This window comes from Schistocerca cancellata, chromosome 5 (genome assembly GCF_023864275.1).
Source record: "Schistocerca cancellata isolate TAMUIC-IGC-003103 chromosome 5, iqSchCanc2.1, whole genome shotgun sequence".
NCBI lineage: Eukaryota > Metazoa > Arthropoda > Insecta > Orthoptera > Acrididae > Schistocerca > Schistocerca cancellata.
Window position 1 is genome coordinate 753,182,119 of NC_064630.1, and position 24,832 is coordinate 753,206,950.

A 24,832-nucleotide genomic window follows, 5' to 3' on the forward strand; every position below is an offset into this window, starting at 1 on the left:
TGGCCATGTCTCCCTCCACCCCTCCCGCTCTCTGCCGCCATTGTTACGCAGTAGTGTGGCAGCGCGAGAAATGACGCCGAGCTGCGCTTAACAGCTACAAGGAGCCAGGGCAAGTGAACATGACGTCATTTTAGGAGGTCACAAAGCGCACCGAGTAAAGGACCGCCTCAAGGCGGAGGGCCTTATGGGAGCCGCGAAGCATGACGTAACTGAGCGAAATTCCACTAAATTGCCCGTCAAGTTGTCTTAGGGAAAATCATATGCAAAAAGGTTTTTTTTAATTTTTTACTGCCGGCTCGAAAAATGGCTCTGAGCACTATGGGACTCAACTTCTGAGGTCATCAGACCCCTAGAACTTAGAATTACTTAAACCTAACCAACCGAAGGACATCACACACATCCATGCCCGCTGCAGGATTCGAACCTGCGACCGTAGCGGTCTCGCGGTTCCAGACCATAGCGCCTAGAACCGCTCGGCCACTATGGCCGGCGACTCGAAAAAGTAGACAGGCAAAGCTGACACGAAGCACTCCATTAACAACAAGCCGGAAGTCGAAAACATTTTGAATAACCATTTTTTAAATTTTGTAGAGAAAATAGGTTCTAAATGTTCATTAGAAGAAGCAAGGCAGTTAATGGAAGAGGCCTTACGCACACAATCTGATACAATTGAAATTCCACTCACCTGTCCTGAAATTAGGAAGATAATAAACTCTCTCGAGAATAAAAGCTCACATGGAATTGATGGCATTTCCAGCAGGATAATAAAAGCTTGTTCCCAAGAGGTAAGTGGGATTCTTAGCCACATATGTAATAGCTCTCTGAATCAGCGTATTTTCCCAGATAGACTGAAGTAGACCATTGTTAAACCACTGCATAAAAAAGAGGATACGTCTGATATCAACAACTACTGCCCACTCTCTCTTCTGACTGCCTTATCCAAAATTCTTGAAACAGTAATGTGCTATACAGTAGCTTCATGCCTTTGTAAAAATAAATTTTTAACAAAATGTCAGTTTGATTTCCAGAAAGGTTTTTCAACGGAAAATGCTATATACACTTTCACTAATGAAATATTAAATGCTCTGAGTGACCGGAAGTCACCCATTGGGTTTTTTTGTGACCTCTCAAAGGTTTTTGATTGTGTAAATCATGGAATACGCCTAGATAAGCTCAAGTACTGTGGTACAAATGGGGCAGTGCTGTAATGGTTTAAATCATACCTAACTGGAAGAGTGCAGAAAGTTAAATAAGCAGTTCACATAATATGCAAAAAACTAGTGATTTCTCAAACTGAGGAACAATCAAGAATGGGGTGCCACAAGGTTTGGCCTTGGGTCCTCTGCTGTTCTTAATATATATTAATGACTTGCCATTCTATATTCACGAAGATACAAAACTGGTACTTTTTGACGATGATGCAAGTATAGCTATCACACCCAACAGACAAGAATTAACTGATGCAATTGTAAACGATGTTTTTGAGAAAATCATAAATTGGGTCTCTGCAAATGGGCTCTCATTAAACTTTGACAAAACACAGTATATACAGTTCCACACAGTAAATGGAATGACACCATTAATAAATATGGACTTCAATCAGAAATCGGTAGCTAAGGTAGAATATTCAAAATTTCTAGGTGTATGCAATGATGAGGGATTGGACTGGAAAAAACACACTGAAGATCTGCTGAAACGTTTCAGTTCAGCTACTTATACTATTAGGGTCATTGCAAATTTTGGCGACATACATCTCAGTAAATTACCTTACCACGCCTATTTTCATTCTCTGCTTTCGTATGGCATCATATTCTGGGCTAACTCATCATTGAGTAAAAGAGTGTTCATTGCACAAAAGCGTGTAATCAGAATAATTGCTGGAGCTCATCCAAGATCATCCTGCAGACACTTATTTAAAGAGCTAGAGAACTTCACTGAAGCCTCACAATATAAATATATATATTTTCACTTATGAAATTTGTTATTAACAATCCGAACGAATTCAAAAGTAATAGCAGTGTACACGGCTACAACACTAGGAGAAAGGATGATCTTCACTACTCAAGGTTAAATCTAACTTTGGCTCAGAAGGGGGTCAATTATGCTGCCACAAAAGTCTTTGGTCACTTACCTAATAGCATCAAAAGTCGACAGATAGCCATACAGCATTTAAAAGGAAATTAAAAGAATTTCTGAATGGCAACTCCTTCTCCTCAACAGATAAATTTTTGGATAGAGTAAGTGGGTAATTTTCCCACCCCACACCAAAAAAAACATTAAGAATATTAAGTGTCATGTAATATTTTCTGTAATATAATATCTTGGATAGACACTTTTTATTAACCTGACACGTACCACATCACTACGAAGTGTCGTATTCATGATGTATGGAACAAGTACTAATCTAATCTAATCTAATCTTGATCAATTTTGTTGTTCTGAGCAAGGGATATGCTGACTGCATTCAACATTCTGGTGGTTACACTGGTTATTAATGTACCAGCATTACATACGTGCAATGCCTTGTCTCGTGCTTACATTAAACTGATATCTTGCAATGTTAAACTCTTAAATGTGTTACCTAGACCAATTTATTCCCGAAATTTCGTTACTCTACATTAATTATTTTTAGTGTTGTTTTTTCTCCCATACGTGTATACGCAATTCACTTTAAGTGAAGAGACTGAAATACCCCGAAAACTGCACATTGGATCAAAAAATTCAATGCACTATTGAGTATTCAATGAACTGTGGATGAAGCCCGACCAACAGACATTACATGCATTGATCAAAAATTATAGTGCATTGAGAATGGCTAGTTTCTAGTTGAAATCTAGTTCTGCCAGTAAAATTTGAAAAGAACGACTGATAGCTGAACTCTATTATTTACAAGTCAGTATAATAGTCGCTGCGTGCAACAGCCCTCTAAATGGACACTGTGTTGTTATCCAAAGAGTTACAGCAAAAAGATACAATTTTGTAATGGAACGATGGTTGTTTCTATCATGCACTGGAATCAGTAACACCAGCTGTGTATATATCAGTTTAAATTACATTCCTATCACTTTTAATGTGGGAGCTTGTAACAACACTAACGTTATCCTACTGTAGATGTAATAAATTTTTCCCCTGAATTTCGATAAATTAGTATAATCGATATTCTGGTTTCATTTCTTTTTTTTTTGTTTCATGACATTATGTTGAAAAAGCTATAAACAATTTTCGATGTAAATTTTAATATTTATGTCAAATTTCAAGTAATGTTGTAATCGAAGGGAAGTGAACCTAATGTTGAAACTATTGTAAGATGTGAAAGTTGTATTTGTATGCCTGGTCCATACGTAGGCAATGTATTAGAATATGTGGAATGTAATACCTTTGGTGAATACCCTGTCTGTAGGGGAGCAGTAAAAGGTGGAGGCAGGCGAGCGCGGGAAAATACACACGGGTGCTGCACGGCACAACGGGCTCAGCAGTAGTAGTAGTCAGAGTTGGGCATCGATCTGAGAAACACGTGCTGGATCGAGGAGGCTCTCCTGGAAAAAGTGGTTTCGTTGAGCCTCGGATGCGCTGTTTCCGACGTCTATACAGCATGACAATAGTCCATAGGCACTAAATGGAAAAGCATTGCGACGCCATGAAGAAGTAAAGTGCCGATATTTCATGAGCCATTGCTGTAATTGCACATGTGCTTTGTGCCTCGCCGTCTCGCCGCCTGCAGACCGCCTCATCGATACGAACAGGTTGAAACTTTCAGTACTGTATTCGTGTGGACCAGTGTCACCTTTGCTACATACTGTTCAATAACAACTTAAATTTTACCAGAACTGTCCTATCAATTAATTATCCTCACAACTAACCTAGACAGGGTCCTTTCCACATGTAGTGCAACCCGAGTATCCTAAGATGAAGATTTAAAGTTTATGTTAATAATAATTACCTGCAGACCTATCAATGTTAAAGTGATGTTTAAAGATCTTTGTTGTTAAAGAATACTGGACGAATAATATAGGTATGACAAAGTTGGAATATAATGTTGAAATTGGTTTAGTAATGAAGTTTATTTAAATTGAGACAAAAATAACGGTAGTTAAATGAGCAGGAAATAAGACAAAAAGAGTGGTAAATCAGATTTTGAAAATCTTGAATGCTTAATGCTCTCAATAATCAAACTTTCACTACAGTGATCATAATAGTTTCCGGGTCCCCCCCTTTTTTTTCTTTTCTATTCATTTGAATTCTGAAGTGTACTGAACTGATTTGACCAGCAAAGTTAAAGTCAATATAAAACCTAAATTTATCAGTGTTTTACCCTTCTTAAAATTGCATTGTATGTGTGTTTCAAAAGTGCTATTTCTAGGGTAACCTATGCCCGATTTTAGTCGGATCAATAGACAAAACGCAGTTTGTAGTAATCGTTATAGTGTAATGTTGTGTATTTATAGCTTGTCCAAATTAGTACAGAAAGGGAAAATATTAGTTCAGTAGATTTTTATGGTTCTAAAATTTACCATATAATGCAGTATTACTACGTGTTGTTATACTTGTACGTACATCCACTTGTACAAGGAAAAAACTCACTTAATGCCTAATTGGGCTGGCGACCGTATTATTAACAATTGGTAGCATCTGCTGTGTATGTTTCTTGCCCGTCCTAACGTGTAGTTGCACTTTAGACTTGCTTGACGTATCATTGTTGTTACTGAGTGGGTGTAAGTCTGATTTTGCCTCCATTCAGGTACACGCGGTCAACATATTTACTAAAATCCTTTCTTGTAAGGTGAAGCCCGTCAACTTTCCATAGTACAGGCTTTAAAGAGTTAACGTACGCCCGAGCGGAAGCGTTACAAGCTACATTCCTTCAAAGTTTCAGTGGCAGATACCACAAACGTTGCGCATAACGCAATGCGTCTTCTAGGTGTGATGGGGCCGAGTTCTAACGTCGCCGGTGTCACGGAGCGAGAAGCATCCCCGATGCGCTATCGGACTGCCGACTGTCACTGCACACGGCCGTATACCTGACAGTTCAAGCCACATAAACAAACGGAGCTCAATGTACCACAGTTACTGACATCGGATGAAGATGGCATACACGAACAACGAGTACATTGACATGTAGCTGATACTCGGCGAGTGCCGACACGGTGCCATTGAAGCAGCCATGGGGTACGATTTCATCGGCGAAGAGCTCCGGCAGCCATGACGTTCTTACGTGCTGAAAAACGACTTCAGGAAACACGCAGCTTGGTACGGCGCCGCAGTAACAGACGAAGAGCTGCAAGAAGTGAGGAGACGGAGGTGTTTATTTTAGCTGCAGTACACCACGATCCTCATGTCAGGTTACGAGCCACTGCTGCAGCCGTTGGTGTCAGTCTCACATCTGTGTGGCGTATAGTACACGGCCACAGGTTTGACCCATACCGCCTGTCACTGACCCAAGAGTTATATTCTGTGAATGGTCCATGCGTAATTTCACTCTGGCGTCTGTACAGGGTGTTATGTTCTCTGATGACGCCACGTTCACAAATTTTGGTGCAGTGAATTGCCATAACGTGCACTACTGGGCCTGTCGACCGTCAGCGTAGGTGGTCTATTAATGTATGGTGTGGAATCCTTGGGGATGAAATCATCTTTCCACACTACTTCTCAGGTACACTCACAGGTGAATTAAATCGCCCATTTATATTCGACAATTTGGGTGATCTCCTTGAACATGTCTGTTAACACATGAGAGTCCATATGTGGATGCAGCATGATGGTCACCCAGCCCATTCTGTGCGTGCTTTTGTGGAAGAACTAAACAACAGGTTTGGAGGAAGGTGATTGGGGCGCCGTGGTCCTCATTCACAGCCCTCCAAGTTGCCCTTAGATTTCATTTTGTGGGGATACCTAAAAGATCGTGTTTATGTCACAGAGCCCACATCCCCAGATGATCTAAAATGGCGCATCGAGGACGCATGTTGCTCCGTGACACCGGCGATGTTACATCTCGTCTGCAGATCCTTTAGAAGGAGCATTGTATTGTGCATTCAGGAATATGGACACACATTTGAACACCTCATTTACATCAACTTCCCACCGCCAGAACATCCATCACCCACCTCACAGCCATGTATTATGTACAGCGTGTGGTATCTGCCCCTGAAACTTTGAAGGTTTGTAGCTCCTAAACTAAAAGTGATAGGAATGTAATTAAAATTGATGTATTCACAGCTGATTTTACTGATTCTTGTGCATGATAGAAACAACTATTGTCCATTTAAAAAATTGTATCTTTTTGCTGTAAGTCTTTGGATAATAACACAATAAACTATGTTCATAGCTCCGCAGACAGTGTAACGTTTCTTATGGTGACCAATCGCATAAATATTTCTGTCGCCTATTACTCCGTAACTCACAGAGGCAAACATTTAGTGAAACACCCTGTGTATATACTCTAAAGGTAAGATAATGGGTAAATCCTATAATTAACTGGTGAAACCTAAGATTTAGCACCGCGGTGTGGTACAAGTCCGAAATTTCTCATTATCCGCACAGATTTCGAACTTTTACCAAGAGACATTGGTAAATCGTAGGAAGAAGACTTGGAAACAATGTTAAACACCACTTCCGCTGACACCCAGGGAACTGTAAATGACGGCCAAGGAATTGATGCCTGTAAATCAAGTTCTGGAACAGAAGAAACGGAGGTAGAAAGTATGGCTACAGCAGGTGAGGAAGCACCAGAGACGCTGGATTTGACGACAGTTTACAACGAGACACCGGCACCAGCTGATGGATGTGACGAGACGCTGACAACTTCCAACAGTGTTAATAAAGTGAAACGGATCCAAGAAGCTCCAAAAGGTCTTCAACCGCAGACAAAGAAAATGAAAGCAGCCCCATGTTACAAAATTCCGAAACCTTCAGTTGGACAGAATGTGAGAATTAAAGTACCGGATGTTGACAGGGAAAAAATTGATGCAAAATCTATAAGAGCAGTAGTGATAAATATTCAGGATGACGAATTTTATCAATTCGGTACCAAATCTGGTAAGCTGAAGTCATTGTACACTAGGAATCAATTTACATTGTGCAAGGAAAATTTTATCGACGTCGAAGAAATAGCAAGAGAAGAAGTTAGTCTACGGGAGTGGTTGCCACGCAATCTTTTGCTGGAGGACAAGGGTTCAAAAAGTGCAATTGCTTAAAGAAGTGTTCAACTAAAAATTGCTTGTGTAAATCGCCCTCCATGTTATGTAATTCGAAATCCTACAATATTCAGCCTCGTTGGGAAAAATTAACGTTCACAAAGTAAGATTTTTTACAACAATTTTCACTAATATGCTCTATTGCTCATTATATACACATTGGAATGCAATAATGTTTCAAATATATTAAATTTAGAATAAATACAGACTATTTCAATAAATTGCTCAGCTCATTTTTTTAATGCATACGATTTTACCAGACGGTAAGGGTACACCCTAAGATTTACCGCTGTCTCGTGGAAAAAGATCGAAATGTATGCATGTAATAAGAAATTTCGGACCTTTACCACACCGTCTTAGGTTTTACAAGTTAATTCTAGGGTTTACCAATCATCTTCCTTTTACAATCAGAAACAGTTTCGCATCACCCCAGTTCCCAGAACTCCTGAAGAGAGGCATTGGCTGTGGATACTGTATCACAGACATAGTCCTTTGACTGTTAAGATATGTCACTAAACCCACCCAAAGGTGTAAACAACCGTGCATGAGCAGCTCCCATTAGACGGAGGAGGTCCGACAGCCGATCAGTTCCAGGAAGGAGGTACACGGCTCGTGTTGTCTGTAGTTCAACCATGTCTAGACGGTCAATATCGCGGTTCGATTGCGTCTGCATTGTTACTTTATGCCAGCAAGGGCTCTCAACAAGGAAAGTGTCCAGGCGTCTGGGAGTGAACCAAAACGATGTTGTTCGGACAGGGAGGAGATAGAGACAGGAACTGTCGATGACATGCCTCGGTCAGGCAGCCCAAGGGCTACTACTGCAGTGGATTACCGCTACCTACGGATTATGGCTCGGATGGACCCTGACAGCAACGCCACCATGTTGAATAATGCTTTTCGTGCAGCCGCAGGACGTCGTGTTACGACTCAAACTGTGCGCAATAGACAGCATGATGCGCAACTTCTCTCCCGACATCCATGGAGAGGTCCATCTTTGCAATCACGACACCATGCAGCACGGTACAGATAGGCCGAACAATATGTCAAATGGACCGCTCAGGATGGGCATCACGTTTTCTTCACTGATAAGTGTCGCATGTCTTCGACTAGACAATCGCCGGAGACGTGTCTGGAGGCAAACCGGTCAGGTTGAATGCCTTAGCCGTTGTCCAGCAAGTGCAGCAAGCAGAAGGTTCCCTGATATTTTGGGGTAGCATTTTGTGGGGCAGACGTACGCCGCTGGTGGTCATGGAAGGCGCCGTAATGGCTGGACGATAACTGAATGCCATCCTCCAACCGATAGTGCAACCATATCGGCAGCATATTGGCGAGGCATTCGTCTTTATGGACGGCAATTCGCGCCCCCCCCCCCCCCCCCCATCGTGCACATCTTGTGAATGACTTCCTTCCAGATAACGACATCGCTCGACTTGAGTGTAGAGCATTTTCTAGACATCAACCCTATCTAACATGCCTGGGATAGATTGAAAAGGGCTGTTTATGGACGACGTGACCCACCAAACACTCTACTGGATCCACACCGAAACGCCGTTGAGGAGTGGGACGATCTGGACCAACAGCACTTTGATGAACTTGTATGCCACGAAAAATACAGGCATGCATCAATGTATGAGGACGTGCTACCGGGTATTAGACGACGTACCTGAGTGTACAGCAATCTGGACCACCACCTCTGTATGGTTTTCATGAGCAATAGGAAGGGCGGAAACAATGTTTATGTTGATCTCTATTCCAGTTTTCTGTACAGGTTCCGGAACTCTCGGAACAGGGGTGATGCAAAACTATTTTGATGTATGTACATCTGTATGTGTGTGTGCATTAGGATGTGGGGTGTGAGTGATGGGTTTGCAGATGACAAGCTGTAGATCATCCACGGTGACCTGTAGTGGATGAGCCCTTGCCACACCCCAGTCTTCTCGCCTACAATGGTCCAGCGAGTAGCAATGGCGGACCACGGCTCTGGTTATGCATCAGGTTGGCTGTAGCGCGGTGTTGATGTCAGCAAGCAGGTACCAGGTAGGCCACTACCAACAAGGTTTTCGTGGATCCACTGGTGCGCAGTAGGCCGTCATTCTCTCTGGTTCCACCGGTATGGAGAGAATAGCCGCACTGCTGAATGTGACTTTGAACTCCAAAAGCCTAGTTATTTAAAGAGCCTGGCCTGTGCGTACTACGCGGTGGCTCCTGGTGTATGAGGGCATTTGCCCTCGTTTAACAGACCCGTCAGCGCTCGTTCCGGTAATTCAGTAATTATTCTCGGTCGCCGAGCTCGGTTCTTTCTGCCTACGTTTGATTGTACAGTGAAGGCCTGGTGCTGAAGTTACGCAGAGTTGCCACACAGTGCCGTGTTATGTAAAGCGGCAATGTTTGCTTTTATATCCGCCTGGCTCTGTGGTCATGCGCCGATGATCGAACCTTTTTCTTTAGTCTGTTATATTGGTGGTGCACGTCGTTGACATTTCGATTGCCACACCAGTCCAGAATTACCCTTATCTGTTCTGAGTTTGTCTGGTAGAACGTTTTCAAAATTTAAACATCCACAGTAAAATTATCCTGCTTCTTAACACTCCTCCCTTGTTCCATAAAATTCGTCCCGAATTTTGTCCTTGCTTATCCTCGGCAACTACCTCTTAAATCTAGTTACATAATTGTACAATGCACCCGTTGCACCAATTTTTTTGCACGTGACAGCTGACTTATATAGACAGTCTCTTTGTGTCCTGATTCTATATCATCATTCTTAAGTTACAACGTTTGGACGTCCATTCTCTTGATATTGCTGAATTCGCTGCAATATTTGACCCATGGAATATTTGTCTTTCTCTGATGCCATTAGCATGTCTAAAGAATGTATAAGATCAGGATGCAGTGTGTATTTACGGTAGATTACATTTTGCGTTGGCAGTATTTCCACCAGCTTCTCTGGCCAGTACAAATTAGAACGAGTTGGTTGGTATATGGGAATATCCATGAGCGTCGCTGGGATGTGGAAGTTCATCCTGGCAATCTCCCAAGTTGTGCCGTTCGCCAAAATACCACTATCATCATATCGTGTAACTCTAATTTTACCATGCCTACAGGTTTTTCATTGTTATGCCAACTCATGATTACAATTTCTGCTGCAAAAGCTTAGTATAGCCAATGTGCCCCTACCTTTTAAAAATGAGGCTGTGGTTCCAATATTTCTTTTTAACATTTCATTGCCTCTGTTTTCACCAAAAACAGTTGCACTTCACATGTCTGCATTTCTCTGGCTGGACATATGATGATATTCTCTTTCAAACATTCTTGTTGCTCTCTTAATGTTGTAGGTGTGTGAGCTTTTCATGCTCAGAAATTAACACCTCTCAAATATTTACTTGTATCCATATAATCAACATTACCCATCTCACTGGACAAGGGTGAACCGTTGTAACTCTCCCTCAGGTGAGATTGTATGGAGATCTGTGTTGAAAATTTCCTTCCACACACAAAAAGTAACCTCGATGAACTGCTATTATTGTTATTATTATTATTATTCATTTACTCACTGCTTTGATGTAATTGTTATTATTATTACCGGTTCAAGGAATTAGTTCTGTAGAATTAAGTCTCTCTAAGAAAACAGACTAGGTCTTTGAAGTGAATAAATAACCAAACATACCTCACTAGACGACGTTTATGTTCAGGGGATTGTGCATGGAGGACTAGAGATCTGCTGCATGATGACTGTAAGCTGTACGCGATGTCTCTGCCAGTCGTCGAACTGCGTGCTGAATCTGTAGGAGTCTTGGTCTACGTTAATTGTGGTCCAATTCTCTTTTCTATGGAAGTCTGTCCGTCGAAGTGGATTTCTTTAAAAGTATTTAAATTAATCATCGTGTAGAGTTTGTAGGTTCGAGCTTCCACAGTCCAAAGAAATGTCTCATAGGCATGCACAAATATTTGAAAATGTGAAACCATAAGATGGAGAAAAACTTACGCAATACACTCCTTGTTTATGCTGCTGAGAAATTGGTTTATTGGCTTATTATTCTCGCAAAAAATCAGAAAATGCCTTTCAATTAAAGATGGCCGTTTAGCAACAATGCATTCTCTCTTAAACATTCGTCAGTACTCATTAAGATCAGAAGCTAGACTATATCTTTTCACAATACTTAACATCGAACCAAAGCTCTCTTAGGTCAAGGCCTAAAGAGAGCGTCAGCGATAATGCTGCTTTCTCGCAGTCACTTGCTTAAAACAGTAGTTTGTACGGTCTCTTTATCTTTTACCCTCGCGTGACACGAATCGCTTAACCACGTAACATCAGTACTGCTTGTTCATCCCTAGCACTGATAGTCGGACCAATGAAAACTATGTTTCTATGTGGTAAAACGTCGCACAGTTTCTTTACGACTCGTCTGTCAGGAGTCGTAGTATCGCAAGAAATTCTTTTCGTGATAATTTGTCATAAATTACTCTGGTGGCAGTCATTTCTATATTTACCGCACTGTAGACTCCTACCTGCAACGTCCCCACTCCAGTTCTCATATCGTTGAGCCTATCTTCTAATGCTCGCAATAATGTGGCTACTGCCAATTTGCTGACCATTAAGCTCAGTCGTTTCTATATTTCACACAAATTACCATTCATTGTTTTAATTGTATCACAAGTGGTCTTGCTACATGTTTAACTCACGTACAATTCTGATATGATTCAGAACGCCCTGCCCTACATGCGACATTTGTGTAACGTGGCCCTCTGCTGTGCTTTTTGCTAGCTCCCGCCATGGTTCGCACTCGCTTAGTAACGTTATTCACCTGCTGGATAACTTCGTTATCCGCTATCCCAAACACCGTTTTTAAGATATTCCCTCCAGTAGAAAACCACCCTCCGTTTCTACAAACTAATGTCCGTTGCACAATATCAGTGATTTGCGTCAGCTGAGCTCTCAGCTTGTCGTACAATAGCCTCCATTTCTGGAACTGATCCTGCACTCGGTGAGAATTTTGTTACCCTGCACTTCCTTATGTAATGCTATGAATGCATCCTCCAATCTGTGACCTTTGCTTCTTATCACCCTTACATCAACGGCCAACCTCAATGTCCATGTTAATGCCTGGGCAGTTGTTGTGAAAATAACACACCTGTGGAACAGCTGAATCGAAACTGTTGGTGACATGGAGAAACATTAGGATTATCACACACATCCAGTTGTTTCTGATGATCCAGCATTTGAGAAAAGTAGGTTTCGTCGATACCTTCCTCCTTCGAAAATGAGAGTACACAACAGAACAAGTAAGAAATAAGGTGTAACCAATTCACAACTGTAATGACCTACGGTAACTAGCACAAATTCAGAATAAACTCGAACAAGAATAGAGAAACACATGCATTACACAGCTCTTAGGCGTAACAGAACTTACCTTAAATACCGTTACTTGTCACGTGACCTTGGTACATAGGATATGCTGTGTGCATCCTGCTTGTCCATTGGTATACGCTCTCTCACCTTTTTAGTCGTTTCTTACTAACTGATTCTGTCATCGGGACTTGTAACAACGCTGCCACCATTCCTCTACAATGGTTTAACTCTGGTTACAACACGATAGATTTTTTAGTCAGAGATAGTACTCCAATATCTATAAGTCATGTCGATGACATAGCAAGACTAAGTTAAGGAGGACTGGGTATCGCTGAAAAAGAGAATCGCAAAAGTGCCACACACAAGTATAAGTACAGAGTAGGAAGTTGCAAACAAACTCTGGGTAACAGAAGAAAAACTTCAGTAGTTCGACGAAGAAACGAAATAAAATAAGTTCAGATACTGGAAGCAAAACAGCAGTATAAATCATTCAGCAACGAAATCAAAAGAAAGAGCAGTGATGCTAAACTGCAATGTTTGCAATACAAACGTGAAGAAATGGAAAGGGATATGGTCGAAAGGTGGACGAATTTAGAACGTGGAAAATTCAAATCAGCTTTAGGCTGTTTTAAAAGAAAGGGTGTCGTAACTAGGAGTAAAACGTGAATTCCAATGTTAAAAGCAGAGGAAACAATGGATAGGTGGAAATAGGAAACCGAAGGCCTCTACGAGGGGGAGGAGCTGTCTGCTGTGATAAAGGAAGAAATGAGTGTCGATAGGGACGATCGAATATTAGAGATCAACAGAGTTTTGGAACACTTGCGATCAAATAAGGCAGCAGGGACAGAAAATATTCCTTCGGATCTTCTAAACTTACTGGACAAAGTGGTAAACAAATCACTATTCAGGTTCAAGTAGAATCTCAGAAACATTCCGAAAATTACCATTCTCACAGTCCCAAAGATAATAAGGACAGATAAGCGTTATAACAACAGCACAATCAGTTTAAGAATTCACACATCCAAGTTTCTGACAAGAATAATATAGACAAGAACGTAAAGGAAAACTGAGACTGTTAGATGACCATCGTTTTGGCTTTAACAAAGTTGAAGGCAACAAGGAGCCATTTACAAAGTTCCACTTGATAATGGAAGGTATCCTTCAGACAAATCTTGACAACCTTACGGGATTTTTCGCTGCTGGACAACGTAAAATGGCGTAACATTTTTCAGATTCGCAGATAATAAATTAAGATTTGCTATTGCCATTAATGCAACATTTTACGTAAAATGTTAATTCTTCGAGTGAAATTCTGAATGCAATTTTTGTGCTTATTTAAACATAGCTGTCACTCAGACCGCGCTTTGGACAGTGTGTGACAAAACAATGACCTGGGAATCTAAGGGTTAAGGGCTGTCCCGTTGAAGACGTTGTCGCTGGAGAGGGGTTCATGGCAGCCCGCTTAAAAACTATTCTTAAGATTGACAATGCCCTCATCGCCCACCTCCCCAAAAACACGTGTGTGTGTGTGAACACGCGCGTACGCGGGTGTGTGTTAGTGTGTGTGTGTGTGTGTGTGTGTGTGTGTGTGTGTGTGTGTGTGTATGAGGAAACGAGTTGACTGCAGCTCGGCTCGATGAGCCAAGAAGCTTGCCACTTACGTAAAACTTGCCTTCAAGAAGGCTGCCTTGAATCGCTCTCACCCCAAATCCTTCCAAAAGGGACCCACATAACCGTATTCCGGAGTTCCTCCGTTGATCTAACTGACAGCATGTTCAGAAGCCATCGTTAGTCGTAACATCTACTTTTACATACGTATTCCTCAAGGCGCCAGACGATGCATGTAGTAGCGTACCGCTGCCAAGTCATTCTCTCTCTTGTTCCACTCGCACTGAACCAACATCCATTTAAGCTTTGTACTATCTCTGATTTCTCTCGTCTTGGTGGTCCTTGACTAGAGGTACGGTGGTGGCCGTAGAAACGGTCTGCAGTCTGTCGCAAACACCAGGTCCGCGAACTGTGTCAGTAGTATTTAGCGAAAAGAATGGCTACTTCTTTCGAGTAACTACCACGTGTGTTCTCAATGTATTTCCACAATACCCGTGTTTTGGTCGAACCTACCAGTAACATACCTAGCAACACGTCTATGAATCGGTTCGATGTCTTCCTTTAATCCGAATGGTTCAAATGGCTCTGAGCACTATGGGAGTTAACATCTGAGGTCATCAGTACCCTAGAACTTATAACTACTTAAACCTAACTTATCTAAGGACATCACACACATCCATGCCCGAGACAGGATTCGAACCTGCGACCGTAGCGGTCACGCGGTTCCAATATGAAGTGCCTATAACCGCTCGGCCACAGCAGCGGACTTTAATCCGAGGTAGTAGAGATCTCAAACACTCAAGTAGTACTGAGGAATGAATCAAAAAAGTGTTTTACACGTGCTCTTCTCTAGAAATGAGAAACTCTTTTCTATAAGTCTCCCAACAAGCCCTGAGTCTACCATTCACCTTCCCCGTGCTCGTTCCATTTCGTCTAGAAACTGCAGATGGCTCTAAATATGGAAAACTGTAGGTTAATGCATACAAGCAGCAAAAACAATCCTACAAAATTCGATTAAAGTATTAGTGATTAGATGCTTAACACATTATTGCGAAGACATGGATTAGCCACAGCCTGTGGCAGATCTGCAAGAGAGCTTCTGTGAAGTTTGGAAGATAAGAGAGGAGGTACTGGCGGACTTAATGCTTTGAGGAAGATCTGTGGGTCGTGCTTGGGTAGCTCAGACGATAGAGCATTTGCCACGAAAATAATAGGTCCCGAGTTCGAGTCTCGGTCCGACACACGGTTTTAATCTACAAGAAAGTTTCACATCAGCTTACACTCCGCTGCAGAGTGAAAATTTCACTCTGGAAACACCCCCCAAGTTGCCGCTAAGACATGTCTCCGCAATATACTTTCTTCCAGGAGTGCTAGTTCAAATGGCTCTGAGCACTATGGGACTTAACATCTGTGGTCATCAGTCCCCTAGAACTTAGAACTATTTAAACCTAACTAACCTAAGGACATCACACACATCCATGCCCGAGGCAGGACTCGAACCTGCGACCGTAGCAGTCTCGCGGTTCCGGACTGAGCGCCTAGAACCGCGAGACCACCGCGTCCGGCCCAGTAGTGCTAGTTCCGCAAGGTTTGCAGGAGAGCTTCTGTGAAGTTTCGAATGTTGGAGACGAATTACTGGCGGACGTAAAGCTGTGAGGACGGGGTAGGTCAGATGGTAGAGCACTTGCCCGCGAAAGGCAAAAATACCGAGTTCGAGTCTCCGTCCGGCACACAGTTTTAATCCAGCCGAGACGTTTCACATCATCTCACACTCCGCTGCAGAGTGAAAATTTTATTCACTACAAATTGTATTTAAATGCCTAGGCAAAGGTTGCAACTATAATAAATCGGTCTCTTCCTGTGTGGGAATCACAACGACTGTGCAAGTTCACTTATTTATTCGTTTCTCAAGTAAAGGCCTGCTGCCTGTTGTTAAACGGCAGGTCGTACATTGTCTTATTTTACATGTGATATCATACAAATTCAGTTTTGTAACTAGTACATTTTTTGTTGAAAATTTTAGAAGAAATATAAAAATATAACAAATTATATATAAGTAGAAATGTATCTACACAACTTTGTTTAAACTTTTAGCTAGCTAACACAAATAATGATAATAAATAAGATACATCATAGGTTGTGGGTGTGTTTTAAATTAAAATTAAGAGTGTATTTAATGGAAGAAACAAGAGATGGCAGTTTCACTTAGATACGATGTGACAGTTCTTCCCTTTATACCTTCTACGTGTACGGTTACATCTGTTACATATGTCGTCTTGACAGTGATAATAATTAATTTGATATATTGATTAGTTAGGTTATAATGTGTTTCCAAACTTAAGGTAACAGTGGGGATTGGGAGTTGATTTAAAATGTCGTAGTCAGGTACATCAGGTGCGAAGGCTTGATAAGCTCGAGCCAGTCACACCTGATGGAGCCAAAGAAGAACATATGTCACATCTTCAGATAGTATTACACGCTATGAAATCGTGTAATCAATAGCTACGTAGAGAGTTACATTTTCAGACTTATTCGATTTAGTGTTATGGAACCTTCGTTTACTTTTTATATGTTTACTCGTCTTCACTCCCCATGTGTGATGTAGCATCGACTCCATATGCAGGGTTTTACAAAAAGGTACGGCCAAACTTTCAGGAAACATTCCTCACACACAAATAAAGAAAAGAAGTTATGTGGACATGTGTCTGGAAACGCTTAATTTCCATGTTAGAGCTCATTTTAGTTTCGTCTGTATGTACTGTACTTCCTCGATTCACCGCCAGTTGGCCCAATTGGAGGAAGGTAATGTTGACTTCAGTGCTTGTGTTGACATGCGACTCATTGGTCTACAGTACTAGCATCAAGCACATCAGTACGTAGCATCTACAGGTTAGTGTTCATCACGAACGTAGTTTTGCGGTCAGTGCAACGTTTACAAATGCGGAGTTGGCAGATGCCCATTTGATGTATGGATTAGCACGGGGCAATAGCCGTGGCGCGGTACGTTTGTATCGAGACAGATTTCCAGAACGAAGGTGTCCCGACAGGAAGACGTTCGAAGCAATTGTTCGCGTCTTAGGGAGCACGGAACATTCCAGCCTATGACTCGCGACTGGGGAAGACCTAGAACGACGAGGACACCTGCAATGGACGAGGCAATTCTTCGTGCAGTTGACGATAACCCTAATGTCAGCGTCAGAGAAGTTGCTGCTGTACAAGGTAACGTTGACCACGTCACTGTATGGAGAGTGCTACGGGAGAACTAGTTGTTTCCGTACCATGTACAGCGTGTGCAGGCACTATCAGCAGCTGATTGGCCTCCACGGGTACACTTCTGCGAATGGTTCATCCAACAATGTGTCAATCCTCATTTCAGTGCAAATGTTCTCTTTACGGATGAGGCTTCATTCCAACGTGATCAAATTGTAAATTTTCACAATCAACATGTGTGGGCTGACGAGAATCCGCACGCAGTTGTGCAATCACGTCATCAACACAGATTTTCTGTGAACGTTTGGGCAGGCATTGTTGGTGATGTCTTGATTGGACCCCATGTTCTTCCACCTACGCTCAATGGAGCACGTTATCATGATTTCATACGGGATACTCCACCTGTGCTGCTAGAACATGTGCCTTTACAAGTACGACACAACATGTGGTTCATGCACGATGCAGCTCCTGCACATTTCAGTCGAAGTGCTCGTACGCTTCTCAACAACAGATTCGGTGACCGATGGATTGGTAGAGGCGGACCAATTCCATGGTCTCCACGCTCTCCTGACCTCAACCCTCTTGCCTTTCATTTATGCGTGCATTTGAAAGCTCTTGTCTCCGCAACCCCGGTACCAAATGTAGAGACTCTTCGTGCTCGTATTGTGGACGGCTGTGATACAATACGCCATTCTACAGGGCTGCATCAGCACATCAGGGATTCCATGCGACGGAGGGTGGATGCATGTGTCCTCGCTAACGGAGGACATTTTGAACATTTCCTGTAAGAAAGTGTTTGAAGTCACGCTGGTACGTTCTGTTGGTGTGTGTTTCCATTCCATGATTAATGTGATTCGAAGAGAAGTAATAAAATGAGCTCTAAAATGGAAAGTAAGCGTTTCCGGACACATGTCCACATAATATATTTTCTTTCTTTGTGTGTGAGGAATGTTTCCTGAAAGTTTGGCCGTACCTTTTTGTAACACCCTGTATAGTAACTCCCAACTGCTTCGGCAAGCTTTACAACATAATAATTGGAAGAAGGGAGCAGTGGGAAAAAAAGAGTTCGACACCGTACGGGGGACACCGTTTGGTTCACTGATGGGTCTTGAGTCTGTGTCGTTTACTATGTACTGCTGATGTGCCCGACGCAGGGCCTGTCCCATTCTAGAATACGCTCTCTCCTGTTTGTATGCCGCATGTAGTGCTCGCGATACTTCGGCTGCGATGTTGTTTACAGGGCCGAGTCGTCTGCGTATCTTCCTACGTCCTGGTTTCCTAAACTAGGTCATACGTGTCCTAGGGCACTGCAGATGAACACTAAGTGTTCGGGTGTGCGTACTCACCACCGGCACGAGGATGAGTCTGTTACTGGCCAAACCTGTGGAGATGCACCGAGTGCGGGCCGTGGCCCGTGGGACAGTGCACCAAGCCGCGTTTAGGATTTATGTACTTCGTAGTCATCCGCCATCGTATACCGAGGATGAAAGAGCAGATTCCTCTTCCCTTATCAGCTACGTCCCATTCTGTCTGCCATGTATCAATTCTCCATTTGTTTAATTTGTCTTGTCCCGTTATTTCTCTTATTTTGTCGCATCTTCCCCTCTTCAGCCAGTAGGTTGCTGCTCTGTGGCGACCTGTAATGTCTATAGGGAAAACTCACAGTACTGTGCAAGTGCAGGACGTGTACATACGGTGACACATCGAGGCTTAGGTCGGTCCTAGAAGCGTGCTCATGTAGCTGAACTTGGTGTGGCAACCGCTTGCGTAAAGCAGGAAATCCGGGTCTTGCCCCAGTAAACTGTGCAGCTGGAGTTGCATCGTGTTCGCAACCTCTAATCCATCCCTGGTATCTTCGAGAAGTTCAGAGTGTAACCCTGGGCGCATAAGCAGCGCGGGATTAGCCGAGCGGTCAGAGGCGCTGCAGTCATGGACTGTGCGGCTGGTCCCGCCGGAGGTTCGAGTCCTTCCTCGGGCATGTGTGTGTGTGTTTGTCCTTAGAGTAATTTAGGTTAAGTAGTCTGTAGGCTTAGGGACTGATGACCTTAGCAGTTAAGTCCCATAAGTTTTCACACACATTTGAACGTTTTTTGGGCACATAATTTCTGCAACCTGCCTTCTACTTCACCACTTCGGGGCTTCCATTCATGGGACGCAGTGTTATGGAGGACGCGTGTCACCTTCGAACTACTTCTTGAGATGCGGGATCCGTCGGGGATTTTGCCAACGACTGCACAAAATTGCTCTGAGCACTATGGGACTTAGCCGCTGAGGTCATCAGTCCCCTAGAACTTAGAACTACTTAAACCTAACTAACCTAATGACATCACACACATCCGTGCCCGAGGCAGCATTCGAACCTGCGACCGAACGACTGCAACAGACTGTCAGGGTGAATAACATGCGAATGAGTCAGGGGGAATATAGGCGTTTTGACGATTTAAGTTACATCCTTTACCTTAGTGGAAACAGCCTCTAGAGATAATCCGTGCAACACAGTCTAGCATTTGGAGCGTTCTGTTGGCTGCCTGAATACAATAATGGCAGGTTGGAGCAAAAGAATCAACGTATGGCTAAAGAAAGGGATGAGGAATATGATCCGGAGGTAGCTGTGGAATATCCTTCCCATTTGCATGACGAGCACAGCGACTTGCCGCTGTGTTCGGACCATCTAGTCCCACAAACGATTCCCTCCCGAAGTTGATGACAAAGCTGGGGAACAAACAACTTTATACACTCCTGGAAATGGAAAAAAGAACACATTGACACCGGTGTGTCAGACCCACCATACTTGCTCCGGACACTGCGAGAGGGCTGTACAAGCAATGATCACACGCACGGCACAGCGGACACACCAGGAACCGCGGTGTTGGCCGTCGAATGGCGCTAGCTGCGCAGCATTTGTGCACCGCCGCCGTCAGTGTCAGCCAGTTTGCCGTGGCATACGGAGCTCCATCGCAGTCTTTAACACTGGTAGCATGCCGCGACAGCGTGGACGTGAACCGTATGTGCAGTTGACGGACTTTGAGCGAGGGCGTATAGTGGGCATGCGGGAGGCCGGGTGGACGTACCGCCGAATTGCTCAACACGTGGGGCGTGAGGTCTCCACAGTACATCGATGTTGTCGCCAGTGGTCGGCGGAAGGTGCACGTGCCCGTCGACCTGGGACCGGACCGCAGCGACGCACGGATGCATGCCAAGACCGTAGGATCCTACGCAGTGCCGTAGGGGACCGCACCGCCACTTCCCAGCAAATTAGGGACACTGTTGCTCCTGGGGTATCGGCGAGGACTATTCGCAACCGTCTCCATGAAGCTGGGCTACGGTCCCGCACACCGTTAGGCCGTCTTCCGCTCACGCCCTAACATCGTGCAGCCCGCCTCCAGTGGTGTCGCGACAGGCGTGAATGGAGGGACGAATGGAGACGTGTCGTCTTCAGCGATGAGAGTCGCTTCTGCCTTGGTGCCAATGATGGTCGTATGCGTGTTTGGCGCCGTGCAGGTGAGCGCCACAATCAGGACTGCATACGACCGAGGCACACAGGGCCAACACCCGGCTTCATGGTGTGGGGAGCGATCTCCTACACTGGCCGTACACCACTGGTGATCGTCGAGGGGACACTGAATAGTGCACGGTACATCCAAACCGTCATCGAACCCATCGTTCTACCATTCCTAGACCGGCAAGGGAACTTGCTGTTCCAACAGGACAATGCACGTCCGCATGTATCCCGTGCCACCCAACGTGCTCTAGAAGGTGTAAGTCAACTACCCTGGACAGCAAGATCTCCGGATCTGTCCCCCATTGAGCATGTTTGGGGCTGGATGAAGCGTCGTCTCACGCGGTCTGCACGTCCAGCACGAACGCTGGTCCAACTGAGGCGCCAGGTGGAAATGGCATGGCAAGCCGTTCCACAGGACTACATCCAGCATCTCTATGATCGTCTCCATGGGAGAATAGCAGCCTGCATTGCTGCGAAAGGTGGATATACACTGTACTAGTGCCGACATTGTGCATGTTCTGTTGCCTGTGTCTATGTGCCTGTGGTTCTGTCAGTGTGATCATGTGATGTATCTGACCCCAGGAATGTGTCAATAAAGTTTCCCCTTCCTGGGACAATGAATTCACGGTGTTCTTATTTCAATTTCCAGGAGTGTATTATCCGCTACAGAAACCTCTAGTAACGTCTCGGGCTGCGATGAAAACTGTTAGTGTCACCCGCAGAATCTGTTTCAAGCAATGACCCTTGTCGAGGGAGTACATTGATTGCAACACCGAACAGAGGGATGTCACGACGTGTGATTTTGAAAAAGATTTTTACAAGTTAATGTACAATTCAGTTTTTTTAAAAACCACAGCGAATGTTGGAGAATACCACGAAATTCATTTAGTTTACCGGTGGGATGGGCGTTATGGCCCAAGTGATTATATAAACGACCAAATTTCAAATGGGCCACATCTTCAGTGAAGAACTGGTCACCTTGGAGAGGACGAAGGTTTCACTGAAAACTTGTTTGCATTGGTGTGTTATGGTCCTCTCCAAACCTCACATGTACCGATTCGACTACTGGTTATCGGTCTGATCAAAGACGAGGCGAATGGCTCGCAGATTGTGAGGTTTTTGGAGCTCAGATGTAAGATGTGTAAGTACTGTGGTGCCACCCGAAATCATGCTAAGTTCGTGCATCATGCATCTTCAAACGCTCTGACGATTGATAACAGCAAGAGGTACTTTCTCGATGGTGATTCTGAAGATCCACATATGGTGGGCCAGGTAACCTGTCGATCGAAAAGCCATATAGTACATAATGCACTGCAGGTGATATCAGGTTCCTCTGTAGGAGGGGATAGTCACTTTCGCACACTCACACTGGACGTTGCAGAGTGTGTAGCTGTGTATGTGTGAATAGATGATGTGTGCGTATGTGTGAGTGTGTCGGGGATAGTGTGATCGGGAGTATGTCATCTGTGTGTATGTGAGAATGAATCCCTCATTCAACACGATGTGTACTTGCAAAATATTGTAGCTATATTTGTGTGTGTGTGTGTGTGTGTGTGTGTGTGTGTGTGTGTGTGTGTGTATGTGTGTCTGTGTGTCTGTGTGTATGTGTGCGTGCGTGCGTACTTTTTCTCTTCGCCTGGTGCTGCTACTCCCCATTTTCCAGTATATTGTATTGTATATTAGCCGGGGGCCTAGAAAAGACGGAGAGGCTCCGTCCCCGCAGACACAGTGGTCCACTACCCCACGACGACTACCGCAGTCCACTTCACCCCTGTGTTTGCGTGGTAGAGTAATGGTGGTGTATGCGTACGTGGAGAACTGGTTTGCGCAGCAATCGCCGACACAGTGTATCTGAGGGGGAAACCAGCACGCATTCACCGAGGCAGATGGAAAACCGCCTAAAAACCGTCTACAGACTGGCCGGCTCACCGGACCTCGACACAAGTTCGCCGGGCGGATTCGTGCCGGGGACCAGGCACTCCTTTCCAACCCGGAAAGCCGTGCTTTTGATCGCAAGGTTAACCGGGCAGGCTTCCAGTATATACTGAACCCTCCCCTCCTCCAATTATATATATTTTTATATATGAAATTTAGCACATCTTTACCTCCCACTGCATAAAAATCTACGTATCAACAAACTTTGTACCCACAAGCTGTTATCGAATTTAAACTCGTATGCTAACCTTTGACTAACTAGAACCTAATTTGAACTGAACTGTGATGCATCTGAATGCATCTTGTCTTTATATTAAACAATTATCTGGTCCCAATCAAAATTTTTAACTTACCTAGCGTCATGACAACACAGTTCCAGATTTCTCGAAAGCATAACAGCAAACAGAAGCAGGCAGCGGCTAAACTAGATTTCTGTTTCCAAATGCATGTTCAAACTTTTGAATGTGGTAATGCGTAATCATAAACAGTGGGATGGGGAGAGTAACTATAAGTATTTTAAGTAGGCTGTTTAGGTTTTCTTAATGGTAACGCCACGTAGCGCTCTGTATGAAAATCACTGGCTGTGCTGTGTGCAGTCTGTGGCTAGTTTGCATTGTTGTCTGCCATTGTAGTGTTGGGCAGCTGGATGTTAACAGCGCGTAGCGTTGCGCAGTTGGAGGTGAGCTGCCAGAAGTGATAGATGTGGGGAGAGAGATGGCGGAATTTTGAAAGTGGACGATCTGGAAGTGTGTCCAGCAGAAAGAGTAAATTTGTAATATTGGATACATGGACTGATATATATAATATGACTTTTGAACAATATTAAGGTAAATACATTGTTTGTTCTCTATCAAAATCTATCATTTGCTAACTATCCCTATCAGTAGTTAGTGCCTTCAGTAGTTTGAATCTTTTATTTAGCTGGCAGTAGTGGCGCTCGCTCTATTGCAGTAGTTCGAGTAACGAAGATTTTTGTGAGGTAAGTGATTTGTGAAACGTATAGGTTAATGTTAGTCAGGGCCATTCTTTTGTAGGGATTTTTGAAAGTCAGATTGCGTTACGCTAAAATTATTGTGTGTCAGTTTAAGCACAGTCATGTATAATTGTTCAAAGGGGACGTTTCAGTATGAATAACGATTTTAGAATGAAGTAATTATTCAAAAAGACAGAGTGAAACTTAGCGTGATCTTCAGACGAAACATTCGTCTGAAAAATACTAGAAAAGATCTCACAAAAATGATCAGAAGTCATTGACTGAATTGTATACAGAATTATCTGAAGGATAATGTAAATACTGTGCAAGTTGTAAATACAAAGAAGTGCAAATACACTCCTGGAAATTGAAATAAGAACACCGTGAATTCATTGTCCCAGGAAGGGGAAACTTTATTGACACATTCCTGGGGTCAGATACAACACATGATCACACTGACAGAACCACAGGCACATAGACACAGGCAACAGAGCATGCACAATGTCGGCACTAGTACAGTGTATATCCACCTTTCGCAGCAATGCAGGCTGCTATTCTCCCATGGAGACGATCGTAGAGATGCTGGATGTAGTCCTGTGGAACGGCTTGCCATGCCATTTCACCCTGCCCCCTCAGTTGGACCAGCGTTCGTGCTGGACGTGCAGACCGCGCGAGACGACGCTTCATCCAGTCCCAAACATGCTCAATGGGGGACAGATCCGGAGATCTTGCTGTCCAGGGTAGTTGACGTACACCTTCTAGAGCACGTTGAGTGGCACGGGATACATGCGGACGTGCATTGTCCTGTTGGAACAGCAAGTTCCCTTGCCGGTCTAGGAATGGTAGAACGATGGGTTCGATGACGGTTTGGATGTACCGTGTACTATTCAGTGTCCCCTCGACGATCACCAGTGGTGTACGGCCAGTGTAGGAGATCGCTCCCCGCACCATGATGCCGGGTGTTGGCCCTGTGTGCCCCGGTCGTATGCAGTCCTGATTGTGGCGCTCACCTGCACGGCGCCAAAGACGCATACGACCATCATTGGCACCAAGGCAGAAGCGACTCT